General features: G+C 38.8%; 1 pseudogene; it reads left to right on the top strand.

Annotated features, from left to right (window-relative positions):
- Positions 1–814: 814 nt before the first annotated feature.
- Positions 815–4,946, top strand: LOC149218218 (protein STABILIZED1 pseudogene; annotated as a pseudogene).
- The last annotated feature ends 21,047 nt before the right edge of the window (positions 4,947–25,993 follow it).

Genomic DNA, 25,993 nt, shown 5'->3' with positions numbered 1-25,993 from the left:
AATGGAGAAATATGATGACTCACCTTTCCATTTACTAACGATGCAATCAAGGCATAGGCCTTGTTGTTATTGTTTTCCCAAATGGCAAGCTCCTTGTCTAAAGTGGGCTTTTACGGTGCATTGTCTCCTTCTCCTTCACAAATCCCTTTCCACAACTCATTGAAAATCAAGGTGTGTTTTATCTTCTAGGACCACTCATGATAGTTCTCTTTGCTAGAGAGAACTACTCCCCACAATAGAGATTAGTGAATGCATCATCGAAAAGAGCTATGTGCTTTTGATTCCCAAAATAAATAACAATCTTATTTTATGCCTTGTTTATTAGGTAAGAAATTGATTTAATATACAAAAGACGAAGCTTTAAATGTAGGCATATATTCTATGCATATAAAATATCCCCACTCTTAAAATGTCACCACTCATCACTCATGTAATTACGATGAAGGCATTTTTCACAGCGAGCCGTGGGTGAGAAAACAATGTTCACCCCAGCCAATCCCCTTGCTTCGTTTTCGTCGTCCTCCAGCTAGTTAAAATCTTACACATGGAAAATTTGCGAGTGAGGCAATAAACTTCGGTTCAATCCACTGCAAGGATCGACGTACATACAAGTTCAATCGTCAGTCAAAGAAGGTGTTGACGTCGTTGAGAGGGTCTGCAACTTGACATAGTTCGGTGTATTCCCCTCTGTGGATGGACCCGATCGCCCTTTATACAAGGTAGTTTGTGTATTTGGCCCTTTATTTGCACAACATCCCTGGCATATCTTCAAAAGTTGCAGACCAAAGAATTTTGAGGGATCTGAGACACCGCGATGGCTTTGGTGGAGAACAATGTGAGCGTCGAAGGGGGAAGTTATGGAAATGAAACCCCTGATCTCCACCAGGCTGAAAAGAAGGGTGGATTCAGTGGAAACATGCGAGAGCTTGTAGATTTTCTCTCTAAACTAAAACCTTTAGCCGAGGAGTTCATTCCTTGGCCTCACAGGTTGCCTTCTTTCATTTTTAATGTCTATGGAAACTTTTCTAATAACGATAGGAGGGTAACATTTGTATATCAGTTTCCTCTTTGATTTGCATGGAATTTTACATTTTTCTGGGGAATATCACATTGCAATTTCTGCTTCATTGGTGATGTTCAATGTGAAAAACAAGTGTAAGGGTAATAAATACTAGATACTGAAAATTTAAAAAAGGGTGTTTTAATTTCACATTCACAACGCTTCTCATTGTATTTTCTAGGTGATTTTGATGGTATTTATATGCCTTACAAGTCAAGGGTAGCTGTAATTTTCGAGAAGTAAGTTTTTCAGTAAATAAATTCACATTCACAATAATTGTGAAACAATAATGGCTTATAAAGTGCTACATGTATCAAAAGCTTCAACTTTCTCAAAGTTGGCTACAAGGAGGTATAGTTCGTCATTTTGGGACTAATATAACTTAAACGTGCATGCATGTTTCATGTGTTCCCTTGTTGTCTATGTGATGTCTACTTAGTCTATAATTTTACTGAAAATTAAAATGGCATATCACTTGTTGAGGATTTCATTCCGTCTTAATATGAGTGTCTCATAAATTTGCAAGCTTACATTACAACATTGTCGAAAATCAAAATGGCATATTCCTCATTGAGGATTTGATTCACTACTCGCCAATATACCGAACTCCTGCATTTTCAAACTCGTAAATATCAAAATGGCACAACCGTTGTTAAGGATTTCATATGTAGCTAATATGATTATCTCCTAAATTCACAAGTATTTTGTAAAAATCAAAGTATTTCATTCCAAACCAATATGGTTATCTCCTAAATTCACAAGTTTTTAGTAAAATCAAAATGGCATATCCTTACACTTGCTAAGGATTTCATTACAAATTAATACAATTATCTCCTAAATTTGAAAGCTTAGTAGAATTCAAAGTGGCATACCCTTTCGAGGATTTTGTACTGTGGCATTATGATTATCCTCTATCTGATACATTATTTGCATTCGTCTCCTACTGTCACTTTAGTTTGAATCTTCTACTGCATTGTTGAAGTTCTATTTTACTTGGTGGTGCATTAGAAGAAAAACAACTTCAATCAGGGTAAAAGGAGGTTCAATGGTAGGAACATCAGAGCTCAACATGAGGATGAAATTAGAAGAACGGTTTATGTTTCTGATATTGATCAGCAGGTAAGTGAATTCATGGCAGAAATTAGGGTAACAATAATTTTCAATAACATTGCGTATGTTGTATCAAGACTACTTCCAGTAACAACACCTTTATTGTATTGGTGTTTTCTTAACGAGAATTTTAAAAATGGTATGATTATTATGCCAGGATGAATTTGAGTAGCAGAATACCAAGCACTAAATATCCTCTGGGATGTTTGGTGATCCATCTTTCTCCCATGCATGTGTTGGCTCGTCTAGGTGCCGAAGGGCATTGTTTAACTTATTTTCTTTGTTATGCAAGGCTCATGTTTAACTCATCTTCTTGGATATGCATGCCTCTCACTTGGAAGGTTGTTTTTGTTTTTCAAGCCACATATACACCTCAATGTCACCTCCCAAAATCATACACAGTGTCTTCATTTGAAAGTTATAAGAGAATTTGGTAAGTATATTATAAAGCATCGATATAATAATAATAATAACAATAATAGGTTAACAATAATTCCATTAAAACATGATACAAAGTAAGAATTATAGGAAAATTTATAAAATTAAATAATTTATTAATAACAATATAATAACAAATTATTAAAAATAAAAATAAAAACCAAGCTTGAACTGGTCGGCTTCACAACTCACCTGATCATATTTATATTTATAGCTCTTGGTTCCTCTTCTTTGTAAATCAGTCCTGATGATGAGTCTTGTTCTAGACTCGAAACGTCGACAACGTAAAAATGAAGATTGTGGAATATCCGAATTCAGAACCTCAAATACCACACCACAGAAATCTCCAAACCATTATAGAATTTGGTATTTCAATGGCACCATAGGCACTTTGTTGAATTGAATTTAATTCATGGTGCAATGGGAGATCAATCCCTAGTTTTGAAATTTATCTGAACATGACAATGGATAGAAACACACACAAAATTTAGTGTAGGACTATTGGTGCCAATCGTTCCATTTCATTTCCCTATAATTAGACTTGTCAATTTTTACTAAAAAGATTACTAGTATTTATATAGGCAACTCACATATGCGGGATTGCAAAATCATATATAATTTCGAGTGAAGTTTTGTCCAATTATTATCAAGTCACATTGATGACTATTTTGGATACTAACAAATTAGGTGACAGAAGAGTAGCTTGCAACATAGTTTGGGGTGAGAAAACACTGTTCACCCTAGCCAATCCCTTTGCTTCATTTTTGTCGTCCTCCGGCCAGTTAAAATCTTACACATGGAAAATTCATGACCGAGGTGATAAACTTCAGTTCAATCCATTGCAGGGATCGTCGTACGTACAAGTTCAATCGTTAGTCGATGAACGTGTTGACATCGCTGAGAGGGTCTGCAACTTGACATAGTTTGGTGTAACTACTTGTAACTGTTGCCATTGCTACTCCTCGTTGCATGGATGATGTAGGCGTCGATTGTTCACTGGCCCCCACTGGAGTTTCTCAACACAAAACCCCCACTGGACTATGTGGCGGAGCTGGGCCAAGGGGCCACGGTGTTCACCACGCGGTCTGATATCAAGCCTACGAGACCCGCCCTACACTGATCTACCACCACCATAGGTGGTGCAAGAGTAGGAAAAGGGTGGGGAAAGGCTGGTTCTAGTGTCATGGGTGTCGAAGAGGAGGAATAAGTAGACGACGAGAAGGGATATGATGAGAACTAGAAGTTCAATGAATTTGAGAGCAATGATGTGGATTTGTTTGCCTTTTCTGAATATGATGAGGATGACAAGGAAGTCGACATCGTCTGGGAGAGCATTGATTAAAGAATGGACTCTCACAGAAAGGACTGGGCAGAGGCAAGGCTGAACCATAGGAGATTGAGAAGTACAAATCCTCAAACTTGAAAATTACAGAGCAGTTTGAAGATCTTAAGAGGAAATTGTATACGCTCTCCACTGAGGAGTGGGGCATCATACCAGAGATTGGGGATTATTTGTTTGGGATCATTCTGGATACATTGTTGAAGAATGCCAGGCAAGAGAAGGAGCATGTCAGTGCATTTGATCCCAAAAACAGGGATGCAGGTGGCACAGAGACACTGTGGGCGCAAACGTTGGTGACTCATCTCATGACTGTTGAAGAGGGGAGACAAATCGTGTTGTCTTTGAAGCTCAATAGGCCCTCTAATTTAGTTTCAGGATTGATAGTCGTATATCTTAATGGGTATTTGATTGATCTCAAAGTATGAAGATTACTAGCGATGCAAAGGTTTTGGAAGTTAAAAAGGCCAGATTGTTGCTCAAGTCAGTTACTCATACTAACTCAAAGTATCCTCCTGGTTGGATTGTTGCGACGAGGATAAAGGAGGTTTTAGGGAAAGTACAGGATGCACGACATTTGATTAAAAAGGTTGTGAATAATGCCCAAAGAATGAATATGTATGGTTGGAGGTTTGCAAATTGGTGAGTCCAGATGAAACCAAAGTTGTCATTGTGCGTGGTGTAAAGGTGATCCCCAATTTGGTGACGTTGTGGACGTAAGCTTCAAAGATTGAACAAGATAGTGCGAACAAGAGTCGAGTGATGAGGAAGGGGATGGAGCATAATCTTGACTCGGTGAGGCTTTGGAAGGCTATGGTGGAGTTGGAAAATGAAGAGGATGCTCAGATTTTGCTTCACAAGGCAGCGAAGTGTTGTCCACTACATGTTTCCTATGAACTCATTAGAGTGCATAGAGATGACTTGGAAACTACAACAACGACCAAGAATGGGAAAAATAGAACTATGGAGTTGATTCATATACAATTAAAGCATCTCTAAGGAAAACAAATTTCTAAATTGAGAGGAATGTGACCATGAAAACTGTTATTGGCAGGGTCAACCATTGTATGAAATGAGAGATTGTTGAGAAGAGGAGAGACTGTACCTTGCAATTCCTTAGATGAAACATTGAGTGAAACTACTCTCTGTATGCGCCCACTGCATATAACACCTCTCAACTCGTAGAACGAAACGTTGGTTTTCAATGAAGTGGTTAACAATTGAGATGGATCATAGGTGATTGCAGATAGGAGTCCGAGGAGAGCCTCTTGATCATAAGCATTTACAAGATGAGGATGTCAATAGAGTGATAATTAAAGGGCGGAAGAAAATGGGGAGGGATTGAGACAGAGAATGGAAAAAGAAACGAGTAAAAGTAACGTCCATAAATGTGATGGAATGTTATAGATCTCCATCTTCTACCACTCTCAACGAAATGCGAATGGTTTGGGCTTCTTCGTTTATTTATATAAATTCACCTTCGAATTCTAACTTTATTACATGTTGATATTATATAGATTCAGCGTTGAATTCTGAATTCATTACACGCTAATAAAGAATAGAAATTCAAACCTGGCAGACAGAAGAAACATTGTAAAATATTAACACATGCTCTTTCCAAAAGAAAACACTGTAACACACCGAAAAAATATTATATAATCCTAAAGTCCCTCCAAATTCGAAAACAAAACAACGCAACAATATACCGCACTTTGATCAAACTAATTAAAAAACAATGTTTCGCCTGTCATGTGACCACTTTTTATTGTTCTACTAGCGAGCACGTGACACACACTGAACCCGCAGGATAAGTGATTTACTAGTGAAGACATACATATTTCAATACTCTCCTAGTTGTGGGAACGTGTTACTTGTGTAGCTTCTCGTGGCTCCAAGGGAAATATTAATTAATGAAGCCATACATAAATATTAGCATTGATTAATTAGCAAAGCTATACATAAAATATTAGGAGCAATTAACTAGCGTAGTCAATACAAACGAGACGTGGGAATTGCATTTCATTTTACAATTACCATTGCCCCATCAGCAAAAAAAATTAAAATATATCTATATATATAGATATATATATATATATATTTGAATCTTTTATTCCTTCGTCATTCCTTTGCACCTCTCGGTGCAATTTCTAGTATATACTCCATACATACTCATGTATCACTTCATATAATATATGCCATAACCTCCATAAAATCTTAACCTCACACATTAATACCTTCATAAAAAGCTGAACCTTTTAAAAACTATTCAACACACTTTATATGGGTATGCTTTACGTGTCACTTTATAAAAAATACCAAACAAACGTTTTTCATGGCTTTGACACACAACCCTTTTAAAAAACGTTATTTAACACATGCCATTCAACGATTTTTATATGCCATAAAAAAAACTTCAATGCATACACCCGTCTCAGACTACCAGTGCAACACAAAAGAACTACTAGTTCAACGACTTCCAAAGAATTTTCCAGAGTTTGGCTATAAAAAGAACTCACAACAACATTTAATCAAACACAGTGATGCTCCCATTGCATATACTACACGCGCAAGCCAAAATACACCCTCTTCTAAGGCTTTTCAACGTTGCTTCAATGCATTTCTCAAATTGCTTCAATGACTATTCAATGCTTCAAACACCATGCAAACTATTCTACGGCTTCAATCTCACCATGCTTCCACTGCGCCACTCTCGATAGATGCACCATTAACACTTAGATCACAGACAACAATAACGTGCTTCAATGCAACAATAAATTTCACAGACAACAGTCTTCAAGTCAACACAAGGGATATGCCAATGTAGGGACATTTAACCAACGCCTTGACAATCAACAGCCATCAACACATAGAACAACTAACAGCGTTCAAATAGAAGACAAAGAATATGCCAAAGAATAACAAGAAAAATAGTTGAAAACATGAGTTACAAATCTAAAATGGCACATGTGCTATGATACCATGTCAGGTCAGGAGGGTAACTCCACGAATTAGCTTGTTTATTGCATTACTCAATTCATGAATATATACATGAGTGGAGAGACTCTTGGGATTCCAATTCCAAGGTATCTTGGTTTTATCTAATGCATAACTGAAACTATTTACAATCCTTTCGGATTAAGTGTCAACAAGCAGTTAGAGAAAAATGAAAAAATATGCACAAAGAGCACTTCCACAAGAGCCTAAACAAACAAATATTCGAAAATAAGCATTATTTACACTAAAAATTATTAGAAATAACTTCGCATACATCTCCAGATATATTGTGTTCAGAGGAAGCTATGTAGACGTCATTGGGCAGAGCAACCAGTGCAGAAAAAGTATGGGCTAAGATAGAAATGTAGATGAAATGTGGACCCCACTTAATTAGTTGCAGAGGCAGGGGATATGCACTATTTATTGCTAAAATATTAGCAACAATATCATATAAGTCCAAGAGTTGCCTCAGTCTTATTGTGAACAACAAATATACATTGTTTAATACTAAAATATTAGCAATAAAAACCTTTAGTGCGAAGTGTTTCGATTCGCACATTGAAAGTCTCCTCTGCACAACAGACTTCCTACACACTTCTACACAAATGCCTTATTTGAAACATATTCAAAGATACAAACATAAGCATAAAGATATAGCATGTGCGGACGAAGCTTTGCAGACATCGTTATGTGGAGCAAGTAGAGTGGAACAAGCATAGTCTGACACATAAATGTGGGTGAAATATGCACTCACAACCACACCCACATTTAATATTAATGTGGTTTTGTGCATAATCACTTAAATAACAACAATCATAACTAAAATATGAGTAATAATATTAGTAGTTAGTACAAAGTGCATATATCCACTTGCACAAGAGCTTGAAGAAATAGATATTCAAAATATTCGAAATATTTACAATTAAAATATTAGCAATAACTTCGTATACGTCAACGATTTACTAAAATAGCTACTTGCTCTGGTATAGTCTACCCATGCGTTGAGACAAAAATGTGGGCGAAATGCGGACCCCACTTAATTAGCTATAGAGACAAATAGATACACATTATTTATTGTACACTGAAAGCTTTCTCTGCACAGTGAACTTTCTTCACACTTTTGCACAAATTAAAATATTATTAATAAGATAAGGGCGTGGGGTGGCAACAAGCTACACAAGTCATTGTGCAAAGATACTTTTACAAATTTCCAGATCGTGTATCATATGAATGTTTATGGAGGACAGGGTATGTGCGGGAAAACAAGGAATATTATCATGCTTCCTTGTGGAGAGCTTTTCTTGTGTGGATTACAAAGTTTGTGCGAAAGAGCGATTGTGTAGGGCTTTTGATTCTATAGTTATCCATCTTTGCAAAATGATTAATATTGTTAGTTTCCATTGTGCGGGGTGGTGCATAGGGTATTGTTCCAATGTTTTGATTTTCTTAGGCCATGCAACCTTGATCTGCCTTATCAGATATAATCAATTAAATAATAATCTAAGCATAGACAATGTTATTGAGAAAATATACCTTACTTGATACTAAATAAAATATTAACAAGAAAAAGCCTTTTGTGCTAAGTGAGGTGATCCACACATTGAAAGCTTTTTCCGCACAAGATATCTCATCCACACTTTTGCACATATGTCTAATTATCTACAATTAAAATATTATCAATAATATAAGCATAAAGTATTCATTTTTAATAATAAACTATTGGCGATAAAAGTCTTTAATGTGAACGTAGGCTGAAAAGCTTTATGCAAACAAAATCAATTAAATAGCAATAGATACAAAGACAACTTTACAATGAAAGCTTGAAAGTTGCTTCGCACAATGGGATTTATTTAGGGAAGGAGCTATGCGAGGATGGTTATTCGTGTGTAGAGGTTATGCAAAGAACAAATGCACGTGTGAAATTTTGTACAAGATGAAGAAAATGCAGAGCAACCTTTTAATTGTAATGCATTTTGATATTGGTTTTAATTCAACTGGTTGAATGCGAACATGCATACAGTGGAATATTGAGAGCTTAAACAACAAAACGAATAGCTATGCGGACAAAGATTTACGGACATAAAATAAGATGATGTGAGGACATTTTCGTTATGTGTTTGCGGAAATGGTAATAACGACATATATCAAATGTGGAATAATAAAAATGAAATGTGAATCACAGATTAACGATTCACCTTTGTCGATTTCCAATTCGCATTTGCCAACTTCTTAGCTGATGAACTTATTTTGTAAGGCACATTGTGCAGACAAATGCACATGCTCTACACTGTTATCCTTTACGAATAAATAGTTTCATTTTAATTTATTTTAACTAAAAGATATAATAATTATGAACAAAAGACAAAAAAAAAATTACTAATTGTGTGAAAGAAGTTGTGCGGAGGCGGCAATAATGAGAAAATACAAGTGCGAAAAACACTCTCAAATAAGGATTTAACAATATATATACAAGAAAACGACTAGTTGTGTAAAAAAAGCTACCCAAGAATACATTAAAAGCTTCCTCTATGTAATACAACTTATCTGCACTTCCACACATATGCCTACTTATTTACAATTGAAATATTATCAATAATATAAGCATACAATATTCATTTTAAATAATGAACTATTATCAATAAAAGTATTTAATGCGAACATAGACTAAAAAGCTTTATGCAAAGAGAATCAATTGAATAGCGGTGGAGGCAATGACAACTGTACAATTAAAGCTTGAAAGCTTCTTCCGCATAATGGACTTTTTAATTATTATCTAGGGAAGGAGTTGTGTGAAGATGGTTATTCGTGTGCAGAGATTGTGTGGAGAACAAATGCATGTGTAGAATTTGTGCGGAATGAGGAAAATGCAGAGGAGCCTTTTAATTGTAATGCCTTTTGATATTGGTTTTAATTCAGTTGGTTGAATGCGGAAGTGCATACAATGGAAGCTTGAGAGCTTAAACGACAAAATGACTAGTTGTACGAACAAAGCTTTGTGGACCCAAAATAAGACGTTGCAAGGCTATTTTCGTTATGCGTCTGCGGAAATGGTAATAACGACATATAATATATGCGAAATCATAAAAATGAAATGTAAATCTCACATTAATGGTTCACCTTTGTAGATTTCTGGTTCGCATTTGCCAATTTCTTAGCTGATGAACTTTTTTGTAAGGCTCGACATATAGAAAACGTGGAATAATAAAAAAGAAATGTGAATCTCGAATTAATGATTCACCTTTGCTGATTTCTAGTTCACATTTGCCAGTTTCTTAGCTGGTGAACTTGTTTTGTAAGGCTTATTGTGCGAACAAGTGTATATGCTCGCACTGTTATCCTTTAGCAATAAATATTTTCACTTTAATTTATTTGAGCTAAAACAAATAATAATTATGAACAAAAAGACAAAACGATTACAAATTGTGCTAAAAACATTGCGCAGAAACAATAATAACGAGAAAATGCAAGTGCGAAAAACACTCTTGAATAAGGATTTAATAACATATACACATGAAAACGACTAGCTATAAGGATTTAATAACGTATATGCGAGAAAAAAAGACTAGTTGTGCGGAGAAAGCTATCAAAAAAATGAAAGAAATGCATAACAAACACTCCCTTTATCAATTAATTAGTGGTAGAGGCAAAGGCTATGTTGCATCACAACTATTCACCTTGTTATTTGATGCTTTTAGCTAAAGAAAACCTAAAAAGTTACGGAGAGAGTATGAAAACCACTTTAAAGACTTTTGTTATAAATGTATTCAGTTTTAATTTTACAAATATATAAATGATGAAAAGAAATCTTAAAATTCTTTAAAAAAAAAAAAAAAAAAAAAAAAAAAACTCAAAATTTATGTCGGAGACATAACGTTGCATTCAAAAAACAAAAATATGAAAAATCAGGTTTATAATAAGTTACCATCCTCTAAGATAATTACATATGATACATTTGTAAATATTTCTCGTAAATGCTTAAATTTAAATAAGAGACTACTAAATATATAAATAACGCTAGAGAGATCAATTCATAAGGAGAAAATTGGTTTCCAAAGCATCAATAGTCATGAGTTAACAAATATATTTCAGGGTGCACTTGAGAAGTGCAAAAGAGCAAAAAATAGGAAACCAAAATCAAATTGTTTTCCTGTAAATGCTTGGTTTGATGAGGAATGCAAAATGGCAAGGAGAACCTTGAAAAAGGCAAGCGAGGAGAAGATGAATGTAAAGTTATATAAGCATATTTTAAAAAGGAAAAAAGATGAGTTCATGCAAATAAGGCGAGAAGAGTTAATATATCTAGGCAAGAATAACCCAAAACTTTTTTGGCAAGAACTTAAACCAAGGAAGAAGTAAACTGGAAATAATATTACAACCAATCAATGGTTTGACTATGCAAGGCAACTTTAAGAGAAAGAATCATAGGTTGAGCCTCCTCCCAGGATCAACACAACTACAAAGCTTTTCACATTATAGGAAGTGGAGACAATAATTAAGAAGTTGAAAACATGAAAGACAAAGTACTTGGTTGAACTTTAAGAAGAAGATCTAAAGTGTGGAATGAACATTCTTGCACCACACATCATGGGAATATTCAACAACGTCATTCGACAAGGATTCCCAAAAGATTAGACAACTAGTCTAGCAATACCCCTATTTAAAAATTGAGACATTAATAACCCTTCCAACTATAGAACCATTATGATCAATCCTTTCTTTGCAAAGGTTTTCAACAACATGGTAGAAAATAGAATTAGTAAGTGGGCAAAAGTAAAAGACAAGAGGCCAAAAGGGAAAGCAGGTTTTAGGCCGAGACATTCTACAGTAGATCTGGTATCACGTTGAGACACATTATTGAAAAGGTTTGAGGGGACAAAGAAGAAGTATTTTGTTGCTTTGTCGACTTCAAAAAGGTATTTGATACAATCCCTAAAGATAAGTTGTGGAGTAGAATGAAAGAACTTAAAATTCCTTTACATTATAGAGTTGTTGTCCATAGGCTTTATGAAGAGGTGAAAGTCAAAATTAAAACTTCAACAAACATTTCAGAAAGTGTTATGAATAAAATATATAAAAAATAATGTAAATGATAATAATCATAAATAATGATAGTTAGTTAGTAGTTAGTACTAAGAGGCATGTCTAATGGGACGTGACCTTCCGTGAATAGGCACCTGCTTAGGTATATAAGCGGGCCTCATTTGTAACATTGATCATCATTCTTATTCATACATTTGATATATATTCTTGTATCTCAGTGGAGAACTACATATTTTGTGGGTCAATCAATTCAATACATATGAAGATAGGAAAATTCAATTACAGAGCCTCAGGTACTCCTAACACATAACTATTTATCCTCAAATGTTGTTGTCGTTCTTTGGGCAATTATTCTCTCAGTAATTGAGGTATGTTCTCACTCTCACAAAATTGCTTTATTCAACATCAATATATCTGGACAAGAAATAAAAACACATAAATGTTAATTTTATTAAACATTAAGGAAATATTTATAGAGTTGTACCAATGCTTGCTTCTCGAATTCTTCTTCTCCTTTCAAGCTTCTTTTCTTTCGCCCTATTTATCTTCATTAGAAATTGATAGATCTAATAAAAAAAATTGAATTATAATCTAATAAAAATTGAATTATGAATAATTGTTCATTTAGATTTCAATTTAACATTATGATTTATGGTAGAAACCAAAGAATTATCAAAGCATATTTTTGAATTTTTGATACATTAACAATTTTTAATAAAAAAATTAAAATATAAATAAATAAATATAGAAAATTTGCTTGTTATCATTTTCTCAATGCTCAATTCTTATATATATATATATATATATATATACCCTCACCTATCATAAAAGAAAAGGGGTTATACAAATATTTATACAATGTTTCTTTTTTTTCAATGAAGATGCTTTATTAGATTATCAAAAAGATGTTGAATACAAAATTCATCTTTATAGGCTCTTTTCCCTCATTCTGACCAGACTTGTTGAGATTGGATACTGGAGGAAAACATAGACAAACAATGATATTCTTTATTTCTGATAGGCCTATTAACCTTGACATACATAGACAAAACAAAAGAGAACCATGAATAGGAGGCAACATATTAAGGAGTTGTGTTGGGAGGAATGACAGGAGGAGCAACAAAGTAGCCCACGTGTTCATGAATGTGAAAATCAATATGCTTCACCCTCGCTTCCAGGTTACGGAGGTGGTTGTTGGTACGCCAATGTTGGCGTCCAAAACTGTCCAACAGTTCTAGGATTTCGTTTTGACTATACCAGATGTCGTTGATGTAGGCTACCAACTCGTTATGATCCTGATATCTATGCTCCATCAAAATGTCCATGTTCACTTAGATGTTCCGTAGCTGGGCCGAAATGGTATCGAGTGTGGCTGGAGCAATCACATGGCCTCGGGAAAGGGCTAGAGAGATAACAATTGCCTCCTCTGTTTCCCAGTTAGTAGATGTGTTTGTGGGTGACTGATTACCTGAGTTCGGCTGCTCAACATGGCAGTGATTTCCTCCCCCCCGATGGGGGTGTCCCCTTTGACGCGACCTGATGTCGAGCTGAGGCTGCTAGAGGAAGGGAGAGGCTAGAAAACAGGAACCATAAAAACCGTGTATGACCCAATAATCAAACCTGCAGAAAAACCATTGTCGAGATATATAACACCATGCAATACAACAAAACACAAAATCCTGGTGGATGACATGAGATTGGAGTCCATGGCGCGCCTAAGCGCAGGGCTTTCCTCCACACCCAAAATTGGTCGATAAAAACACCCCGACCCCTAGACACAAAGAATTCCCACCACCAGTCTGATACCATGCTCTTAGACTCGCCTTTGTGATTGCCGAGAGGCGCAGTACGACTATGGACCGCCCCTTTTCTTTGAGTGATGAAAGGAGTAGCACCCCAACAAAATCGTACCCCGAGACGATCCCAATTGCATAATAGAGCACACTTGAAACACAAATTGCAGGGTTAAAAACCAACTTACCTCCAGGACTAAGCGCCTCCTCCGTCACCGACACTAACTCTTCATCCCTCAAGCAGAGGTTCCAGCTGTGAAGATAAAGAGACTCAACATTATCGCTCATGTCAGGATCCCACGGACAGTCCTTGGGCTGAGTGCCGCGCCATCTCGAGCTATCCCATACAATTGTCACTCTGTGCACCCACTGCCTTGACCTCGATAGGACGTTCAAATACTGAGTACCACTACCCTCTGCACCCTCCCAATTCATCGCTCGAACATACAACTGGAGAATTTCCCTCACAACCCTAGGTATTTACTAACAACGCATGTGAGCACGATGTTTGCCTGCAGGCAATTAGAGCATGCTCGACTCTTCATGGAAGATTAATGGAGTGCGTGAAGATCGAATAGGTTCCGTACTCAGCCCACTTGCCAAATGGTGATCTGGATGTACACCCCCATGAGGAAAATATTTTATGATGCTTAGTTACATTAAAAAAAAAATCAATAAAGAAAAAAAGTTATATAAATATTCTTATAGTTCATTTTACAATTTTATCATTGTTGTACGCACTTCTTACTACACATCATGATATAAAAATAATTTAATAAAAATTAAATTATGAAGAATTGTTCATTTAGATTTCAATTTAATAATATGATTTATTGTAGAAACCAAACAAATTTTCAAAGTACTTTTACATTGATACATTAATAAATTTTTAATAAAAAATTTAAATTTAAATTAAGTAAATATAGAAAAATGGTTTCTTATCATTTTTTCAATGGTCAATTCTTTTTATATATAGATAGCACTTATCTACCATAAAATACCTAATTACATTAAAAAATAATCAATAAAAAAAGTTATACAAATATTCATTTAATACTTAATTATATTAAAAAATTAATAAAAAAAGAGTTATACAAATATTCATATAGTTTATTTTACAATTATATCATTGTTGCGGGAACTTTTTACCACACATTATGATATCAAAATATTTTATATAACATTTAAAAAATAAGAACAATGACAACCATAAGGCCGTTACCACACATAAAATGTTGATTAGAAAACATGTCACGGTAGTCTATAAGGCATTTAATTGATAATGCCTTAATGACAAGTCTACATTTTTAATATAATGTATTAACGTCATAATATACTAGTGTTTGCACCAAATGTTGCAAAGGAAACGCCGTAAGGCATAAAATGAGAAGAATCATGACATATGATATTGGAGAAGTGGATATTTTGTTGACCATTAATTAAGGAGTCTTGATTATTTAGTATATCATGATATTGAGTAGGTTGAATGCCTAGGTCCAATCCTTTCAAATAAATGAATCTTAGAGAAGTGGATCTTTTGTTGAGCATTGATTAAATAATTATCTTAGTTGACATAGAAACTTTAATTCGCTATTGAGAGGTACCATGGTGAACCCCTATGGTAGAACCACGAGCTTTCCTTTATTTAGCATGATATTATGCGAGACTTGGTTATGTATTTGACCAGGTAGAGGCCTATAAATAAACACAAAAGGATTTTTAACTCTATTCCGAAAAAGTGGAGAAAGGTTATTTTTCAATATTGAATTGTCTCACTTCATCAAAAACTTGCAGTGTTTTAAATTAAAATAAATTTATACCTAAATAACTATAATTTTAATATTAAAAACATTGTAAAAAAATTAAAATATTCATGTAATTGAATTTTATTTATTTTATTGATTTTTATTTAAAATAAATAAATATATAAACTAAAATAAATTTATATATAAATACCTATCATTTTAATATTAAAAACTCTGATTTCCTCTTCGTGTAGGAAAAGAGCTTCCTCTAGAAATTTTGAATAATATGACACTTATGCACAGAGATTATCCTGATTATACACTATTGTGGAATGCATGCATAATACATAACCTCCTCTACGTTGATCATCAATTTTGCGGAATTAAAAACAATGAAACATCAATTGCATGTGCACATTAACACAGTATGTAATCCGGGGAAAGCATACAGCTGAAAACCCCACACTATCTGTATATTATAATGATAGAGAACATGTAACAATACATAGTACAATACTCCTCACAAGTACTCAGTACTATCTCCACCTGCTACACACAAACTAGCTCAGATCTGAATCAGGTCACAGGTTCAAATCTCCTCCGCTATCTGCCTGCCTCTACTGCGCAATCCAAAGAAAGAATAGTGAATGATCCAAGCTTGTTTTCCTTGGCTTGTACTGCACAATCCTCATTGGCAATCTCCATCAATGCATGTGCAAATCTCATGCACAACTATAGTCACAACTGATAGCAGTCTCAACCTCTAACACCTGTCTCCATTGAACTGTCCATGCACTGAGTTAACTAATGTATTCTTTAGTTGCTTTATGAGTTAATAATTAGTGAATTAATTAACAAATAATTCACATCACTCATCACTAGTGTATTTGCAGTTAAACTAAATACAACTAGTTCAACCAAGTCAAACTGAACACAACTCCATCAACTCCTCAATCAACTCCACCAAACTCAATCACTTGAGTTCTAACTGAAGTCCATCATGCAATAGCTCAACTGACCGATAAGAAAAGCGTATTTCCTTCTGACAGCTTCATGTGCCACATCCGTAGCTCGAACTGAAGTGCTCCAAGAGGATAAGATAATGTTTATAGTCCAAATATTATTATGAGCTAATAATATCCGATTGTTCTATATTTAGACTGGCAGTCTAAAAATAGACTCCGCCCATATGTCTAAAAATAGAAGTCCATCTATTTTTACCAACATGACCAATCATCCACAAATAGCATCCTGCAACTCATAGACCATGATCCATATGTCTAAAAATAGACTTTGCACCAAAAATAGCCAGCGGGCCCACTTAGTGAAGGTGACTCCTTTCCACTAAGCTTCATCATCTTGTTGCATTCTCAACACTCCCTCTCAACAAGATATGGATTATCTGCAACCCCTATCCTGCCTCAGTGGTATTCGAATTTTCTCCTGGTGAGCGCCTTCGTCAAGATATCAGCATCCTAATCCTCCGTTGGAATGTATGAAAGTAACATGATTCTACGTTGCACACAATCTCTGATATGATGGTACCTGATGTTAATGTGCTTAGATCTATCATGAAATACTGGATTAGCCGAGAGTTTAATGCAACTTTGGTTATCACAATAAATCACAGTAGGCTCCAAGTATGACCCGAACAACCCAACCAGGATCTTCCTCATCCATAACACAATAAATCAAAATAAATCACAGTAGGCTCCAAGTATGACCCGAACAACCCGACCAGGATCAGCCTCGCATGCAGCCAAACTTGCTGCCATATACTCAGCCTCTGCTGAACTGAGTGCCACAGATCTCTGCTTCCTGCTGTACCAAGAAACTGTTGTCGACCCAATACTGAAAATCCCTCCAGATGTGATCTTTCTGTCCGTTGGGCTCCCTACCCAATTTGCATCCGATGAAGCCACATAGCTTCACCTCATCCTCCTGTCTGTACCATAATCCATATCCCGATGTGCCTCTGAGATAACACAATACATGCTTGCATGCCTTCCAAAAGAGCTTGGTTGGCTTAACCATAGCTTGTGAAAGCTGGTTAACAGCATAGCATATATCAGGTCGTGTATTGACCAAATACATAAGCGACCCCACCAACTGTCGATAACAATGGCATCCGCTACCTCCGCTGAAGTAGCATCCTCCTTCCTCCAACCTCTAGGAAGAGGAGTATCAACAGGCTTGCAGCCATGCATGTTGAACTTCTCCAGTATCTCCTGAGCATACTTACCCTGAGAAACAAATAGTCCATCACTGCACTGCCAAATTTCCAATCCCAGGAAATAATGAAGGAGGCCCAAGTCCTTCATCTCAAACTCCCTAGCAAGATCATCCTTGCATGAAAGTATCAACAGCTCATCACCTATCAGAATCAAATCATCTACATAAAGTACAATGATAAGCAACTTACCCTCCACCACAATCTGGTATAGGTTAGGATCCGCCTCACTCTTGGAGAATCCAAGTCTGGTGAAATAACTGTCTATCCATGTGTGCCAAGCACGTGGTGCTTGTTTCAACCCATACAACGCTCTCTTGAGCCTGCACACATGCGACTCGCTGCTGAAGATCTCAAAACCTTCGGGCTGCTCTATGTACACCTCCTCCTCAATGACTTTGTTGAGGAACGCAGTCTTCACATCCATCTGATGAATGTGCCACCCCATCTGTGCTAAGAGAGCAAGAATCGTCCGTATGGAAGAATACCTTGCGACAGGTGCAAAGGTCTCCTCATAATCGATCCCCTCTATCTGTGAAAAGCCTCGGGCAACAAATCTTTCTTTGTACTTCTCCACACTCCCATCAGATGCCTGCTTCACTTTGTAGATCCATCTCGAACCCACCACTGATTTCCCTTCCAGTCTTGGGACAATCTCCCATGCACTATTTCTGGCAATTGAATCATACTCTTCCACCATGGCATCTACCCATGCGGGATCCTCCACAGCTTCCTCGAAAGAGGATGGCTCAGTCACAACACATTTGCTCACAAGGGCCATGTATCCAGTGTACTGATCAGGTGACTGTCTCTGTCTGCGTTGGCCTATAGGTGGTCCTACAACCTTCTCTGCATCTTGAGCCAGTCGCTCAGCTTCTTTAGTGCGCTTTCGCCCTCTGATGGTTGGCGCTACATGAGTGGTCTCTTCCACTCCATGAACTTCATCTCGTGGCTGATCCACGTCCTGAAGCTCATCCTTAGGAACTAATAGCTCCTCATCTGCATGCAAGTGTGGCTCCCTCTCAAGCGAACACTTCATGGCTTTCTCCTCCTGAAATTTGATATCCCGTCACACAACAGTCTTGCGACTGTCTGGAAAATACACACAATAGTTGTGGGGCGTATCAATGTACCCCACAAATATCCCAACCTCTGCGGTCGGCTCCAGCTTCTTCCTAGCATCCTTCGTCACATGCATGTCAACGTTAGAACCAAAAATCCTCAAATGAGAAATATCAGGCCTCTTACCAGAATAAGCCTCCTCGGGTGTACTCATGCCAAGTATCCTGTGAGGACAATGGTTTTGCACATATACTGCAGTATTGCATGCTTTCGCCCACAAGTGAAGGGGTGGGCCCTGATCATGCAACATCACCCGTGCAGCACCCACGATCGTTCTGTTCTTCCGCTCAGCAACCCCGTTCTGTTGTGGGTTATGGGGAGCTATGAGCTCTCTTCGAATCCCTTTTGCGATGCAAAAGTCCTTGAACTCGCCAGAGATGAATTCACCACCATTGTCGCTCCTAAGAGCCTTCACCTTCTTCCCCGATTCCTTCTCGATCAGTGCTTTGAACTCACAGAACTTTGAGTATGTCTCGCTCTTCTTCTGCATGAAGAAGATCCAACACTTTCGAGAGAAATCATCAACAAAGATCACATAGTACCTGTGCTTTGTTGTTGAAGCTACTGAGAAAGGTCCACACACGTCTGTGTGAATTCTCTCAAGGATCGTCGTGGCGCGACTATCCTTCTCGTGAAAGGTGGCTTTCACAAATTTTCCCAAAGTACACCCCTTGCACTGATCTGACTGCGCAAGAGTGCCTTTAGGAAGCCCAATAGTAATCTGCTACAGTATCTTCAAGGCTCCATGGTGAAGGTGGCCCAATCTCCTGTGCCACAGCTCGCCATCATCCCGGCTCACCAATCCTTCTGCCTTGCATACCATTGTTGTGTAGCCATCTACATGCAACTGATAAAGGTTCCTGACTCGAACCCCTATCTTCCAGGTTTCTCCATTTGTCTTACTGCGCAGGAAAGCCTTTCCCTCGCTGAAAACAACATCATATCCCTTGTCTTCTAACATCGCCACAGAGATAAGATTCTTCTTCAATCCTGGAACATGCATCACTTCCTTCAATACGAAGGGTTTACCAAACTCCCTCTCAAAGGAAATGGTACCGATACCGGTCGCACTGTATCTACCATCATCGCCCATCTCGATGTGCACTCCAAGATCTTTCTCCTCCAGATCAGAAAACAAATCTCGATCTCTTGTCATGTGAAAATATGCACCACTGTCCAAGAACCATACCGATCCCATCACACTTGATACCAAGCATGCGATCAACGAAAAATCCAGCTCAAACTGCGAGGCTAAGGCCTCTCCCGCTGCAGATCCAGCAACTTGCTTATTTTTCTTCTTCTGCGGATAATTTGTGGCATAATGTCCGTGCTGGTGACAATGAAAGCACTTCACCTTAGACATGTCCTGCTTCTTGCCTTTCGCACCGAAATGAGAAGCTTTCTTGTTCTTCCCCTTCTTTGCTTTGGCAGCCAAAGCGCAATTTTCTTCATCAGGTGCCTTTGATGAAGATCCGTCCCTCGTATTCCGCTTGATCTCCTCCTGTACAAGATCTGACCAAAGTCTCTCCCATCTTGGCAATTTCTCCCGACCATTGACAGAGTCCTGATAGGAATGCCAACTCTTCGGAAGACCAAGGAGAGCCAAGCTCACCAAGTCCTCATCATCGACAGTCACCCCCATACTTCCCAGCTCATCCCGGCATTAAGTGAACTTCGTGAGATACTTGGGCATGCTGTCTCCTTTCTCACACTTAATGTTTTTGAGTTTATCCTTGAGCGCCAACTTCCTCTGATCATTCTTACTTTGGAATAGATCTGTTAATGCTTTCCACATCAAGTATGGAGAAGCCTTTCCATGCAGGTTGGACACAATGTGATCGTTCACGCCCTCCAACAGAATCCTTCGACACTTTGTTGTCTTCTTTTGCCAAACCTCAACGTGAGCAGCATCAGTAGGCTTTGGGACCTCAGCTTCTATGAACTCCTTCAGCCCATTGTCGTCTAACACCGTCTCCATCCTGTCTTGCCATGCAATATAATTCGAGCTTCCCTCAAGAGCATACTCCAATCACAATCCGTTGAAAGACATTTCAACTTTGACACCAAGAAAACACTGCTGCAAATTCAAATTCCACCAGCTCAAAACTCAACCGCTTCTGATCTACAATTCACGAGAACAAAGTATTTCTCGTACAGAGATTAATTGTATGGGCTTTTACCGGATATCTCACCTTCCAAAAGAAGGATGAATCCAGAGGCTACCTGGCCCGATTACAGACTCTGCCTGAAGAAATAAAATGTAAACACTTTCTGAATAATAGATCTGATGATCAACTCTCCTTTGATACCATGTAGAAATTTTGAATAATATGACACTTATTCACAGAGATTATCCTGATTATACACTATTGCGGAATGCATGCATAATACATAACCTCCTCTACGTTGATCATCAATTTTGCGGAATTAAAAACAATGAAACATCAATCGCATGTGCACATTAACACAATATGTAATCCAGGGAAAGCATACAGCTGAAAACCCCACACTATTTGTATATTATAATGATAGAGAACATGTAACAATACATAGTACAATACTCCTCACAAGTACTCAGTACTATCTCCACCTGCTACACACAAACTAGCTCAGATCTGAATCAAATCACAGGTTCAAATCTCCTCCGTTGTCTGCCTGCCTCTACTGCGCAATCCAAAGCAAGAGTAGTGAATGATCCAAGCTCGTTTTCCTTGGCTTGTACTGCGCAATCCTCGTTGGCAATCTCCATCAATGCATGTGCAAATCTCATGCACAACTATAGTCACAACTGATAGCAGTCTTAACCTCTAACACCTGTCTCCATTGAACTGTCCATGCACTGAGTTAACTGATGTATTCTTTAGTTGCTTTATGAGTTAATAATTAGTGAATTAATTAACAATTAATTCACATCACTCATCACTAGTTTATTTGCAGTTAAACTAAATACAACTAGTTCAACCAAGTCAAACTGAACACAACTCCATCAACTCCTCAATCAACTCCACCAAACTCAATCACTTGAGTTCTAATTGAAGTCCATCATGCAATAGCTCAACTGACCCATAAGAAAAGCGTATTTCCTTCTGATAGTTGCATGTGATCCAGGTGGATATTGGTGGCCACCTGCCAAGTCCACCTGGACCCCCACCATTGTTTCTCTCAGCATTTTCAGTTTCCTTAATTGTAGCACAACTTACTATTTTTAGCAGTTTTTCAGGTCCTGAACTTTCGGAGCCGTTTTGAGGCCCTAAATGACGTTTTTTGGGGAATCTGGGGCCACATGGGTCTCCCAAAGTGGTAGTGCTCGGATAGATCTTTCTAACGAGCTATTGTACGCGTCAAACAGAGATCGTATGCCAAAGTTACGACCCCGGGAAGTTGGTGTACCAATTTACCCAAACGGGGCCCACAGTTTGGCGTTTCCATCTTCTAGGGTTAGGTTTTGGAATGTTAAGGGTTTTCCATTGCTTCTCAACAATAAATAGGCCTTCGAGCCTCATTGTAACATAGTTCAGAGGCATGTAGCCACCACATCTCTTCTCAGAGATAAGCTACCATTGCCCTAGCTAGTTTATTTCCATTACTCTTTGTAAGCATATTTCAGTATTTTACATTAATGAAATGAAGTATTATTTCCGCTGCATATATGTGTTTATGGTTATCTCTGTAATTTGTTGCGTTCCTGTTTAAGTCCGGATCAGTGGTATCAGAGTAGTCTGTTTTTTCTCTGTTTTTCTTTGCATGTCCCCAACAAGGTCGGGATATAAGAAGTTAGGGCTTGAACTGGTCGAACCTTTGCAAGACCAGCTTCGCAAATCCCGACGACCTCCCATGGCGGATGAGAAGAAAGACGAGGGGGCAGGAGATCCTATCAAAATCTTGCTCGAAGAAGCCCTCGAGCGACAACAGAACGCGATGATGGACAGCTTTGCCCAGATCCTTCAGCGGCTACCCAGAAGCGATGCATCGGCTTCCAGCAGCTACTCTGGAAACGCCACGCCCTTTAAGGTACAAGTTAATTTTGAAATCCCCATATTCGAGGGTCAGATAGACGCAGATTCCATAGGTAAATGGTTAAATCTGCTAGAGGGTTATTTTTCGGTTCATGAATTTTCGAGTCGGGAAAAGATTGTTTTCGCTCTTCTCAAAGCAGCCCCCCACGTCAAGGACTAGTGGGAAACCTACTGCGAGCAGAAGGATGAAAGCACTGGCTCACTATTTTCAGCCGCACCCACCTGGAATTCATTCCAGGATGCCATCAAGGAGCAGTACTACCTTGTCGGAAGCTATGAGGATGAATACATAAAGTGGACCACGCTGCGGCAGGGAAGGGACCAAGACGTGCCGGAGTTCACCAATCTTTTCCATACCCTTCGCACAAAGTTGAGTATCAAGGATTCAGAGCAGCATTTGATACTCAAATACCGTGGCTGCCTACACAAGTACATCCAGGAAGAAATACAATTTCTGAACATCTCCTCGCTCGGGGCAACATACAAATATGCCGTCAAGGTCGAGCAAAAGTTTAAACAAAAGAAGCGAGACTTTGGATCTGCGAATCCAAAGCAGGGGAAAGGTGCCCCTAAACCACAGAAAAAAGGACAAAGCCAAGGTGGGGCAGCCCAAGACAACCCGCCGAAGCTGCAAGCAAAGAACAGCCGCGAAGCCGAAAAAGGACACTGGAAAATGGTGTGAGTTCCATAAGTGCTCCACTCACAACACAAGTGAGTGTCGGGCCAAGCAGTCACTGGTGGCTGAGCTAAAGGTTTCAGAATCAGATGCATGTTCCGACTCTGAGTCAGAACCCGATAATGGGAATGACAAAGGGAAGCAGATCATTGATGCAGATCCCAACGCCACTGTTGCTACCGCCAAGATCCATAAAAATGAACCCGAAGATCTAGAGGAGGAGGAGCGTCTCTTCCACTCCCAGATGTGGGTAAAGGGCTCTCCGATACAGTTCATTGTTGATAGCAGGAGCCAAAAGAACCTCATTTCGGCAGAGGTCGTGAAGCGATTGGGCTTACCGACCACAGCACATCCACAACCGTACACCATTGGGTGGCTTCACCAAGGACGAGATCTTCGCGTGAGCCAGCAATGTCGCCTTCCATACAACATCAAGCCCTTCACGAATGAGGTATTGTGTGACATTGCTCCCCTTGAAGTTTGTGATGTATTATTAGGACAACCATACTTGTGGAAGCGACATGCTGTGTATGAATCAAGGCCCCGTGCTGTTATTATTACATTGGGAAATCAGTTGTACAGGATACCAGAGGTAGCACCACCTACTACCATCTCTTTGATTACTGCAAAACAATGCAATAAGCTCATTTCAAAAACCAAGAAATTTGTTTTCCTGATGATACGCCCTCAAGGAAAGAAGAAGATAGTGGCTGCGGCCTCCAGACAGGGCCCCTCTGCATGACAGCTACAGATGGACAAGGTCGTGGAGGAGTACGAGGACATCTTCACCTCCCCTGCAGGGGTTCCTCTGCACTGTCAGGTCAAGCACTCCATTGATCTGACCCCAAGTGCGCCGCTACCCAATGGACCAATTCATCGGCGCTCCGTTCTAGAGAACGATGAAATCAAGAGGCAGATTCAGGAGCTCCTGCAAAAGGGTCACATCCGTCCTAGTTCATCGCCTTATGGGAGCCCAATCGTGTTGGTACAGAAGAAGGATGGGACGTGGAGACTCTGTATTGACTATCGGGCGTTGAACAAGATCACTGCCCGTAATAGGTACCCGATCCCGCGGATTTATGACCTCCTGGACCAACTAAAGGGGGCGAAATATTTCAACAAGATTGATCTGAAGTCAGGATATCACCAGGTACTAATCGAACCCTCTGATGTGTGGAAGACTGCCTTCAAATCCAAGGAGGGCCTTTTTGAATGGTTGGTGATGCCTTTCGGGTTGACGAATGCCCCTGCAACCTTCATGAGGCTAATGGATGACATCTTGCGGCCATTCACCAACTCATTTGTAGTAGTATACTTGGATGACATTCTGATCTTCAGCCAGAGTTGGGAAGAGCACCTCCACCACATCCGACAGGTTCTCCAAACACTTCGACAACACAAACTATGTGCCAATTTGGAGAAATGCACTTTTGGCATGACCCAGGTTCAGTATCTGGGATACATCATTGATGAAACGGGGGTGCATGTGGATCCGGCCAAGATCCAAGTCATTCGAGATTGGCCATCTCCAACCACTCTAACAGAGCTCCGCAGCTTTCTAGGTCTTGCCAACTTCTACCGCAGGTTCGTGTTGGGGTTTTCTCATATTACTTGGCCCTTGAGTCAAGTCACCAAGGGAGGGGTGAAAGAAAAATTCTTTTGGTCTGAATATCAACAAAAGGCATTCATAGAGTTGAAGGATCGCCTCTGCACGACACCAGTGCTCGCGTTACCAGATTTACAACAACCATTTGAGGTCGAGACAGATGCCTTTGACTATGCTATTGGGGCAGTCCTTACTCAACATGGACATACAGTGGCATATCACAGTGAAACACTTTCAGACACAGTCCAGAAGTACCCCACTTATGATAAAGAGATGTATTCCATTGTGCAGGCCTGCCGACAATGGAAGCATTACATTTTGGGGAAGGAAACGGTCATCCACACAGACCACCGACCCCTGCAGTTCATACAGACCCAAGGGAAATTACAGAATGATCTCCATGAGAAGTGGTCTACATACCTGCAACAGTTCCACTTAAATATCAAGTATAAGAAGGGTAGCACCAATAATGTTGCAGATTGCCTCAGTCGACCACCGATCATGGCGTTAACCACCGTGCTCAAATCTTGTGGGCATGAGACTTCTGATTGGCCACTTCTCTACAAAAGCGACCCAGAATTCGGCCACACATACCAGACACTCTTGGAGGGTCGGCATGTTCCAGATCTTCACCTCCAGGATGCCCTGTTATGCCACCTGGGTCACCTTTGTGTTCCTTCAAGTGAGCCTGCCAAGATGATTTGGGAAGCACACTACAGCCAGGTTGTTGGGCATTTCGGGGTCGAGAAAACAGTGGCAGTACTGCAAAATTATTTCTATTGGCCGAATCTTCGACAGGATGTTGGGAAGTACATCAGATCATG

The sequence above is a fragment of the Pinus tabuliformis genome, chromosome Q (assembly GCF_031772625.1).
Source record: "Pinus tabuliformis cultivar Carrire ecotype Pingquan chromosome Q, CPIR1, whole genome shotgun sequence".
NCBI lineage: Eukaryota > Viridiplantae > Streptophyta > Pinopsida > Pinales > Pinaceae > Pinus > Pinus tabuliformis.
The sequence above is the reverse complement of the archived record's forward strand: the minus strand, read 5'-3'. Positions and strand labels throughout refer to the sequence as shown.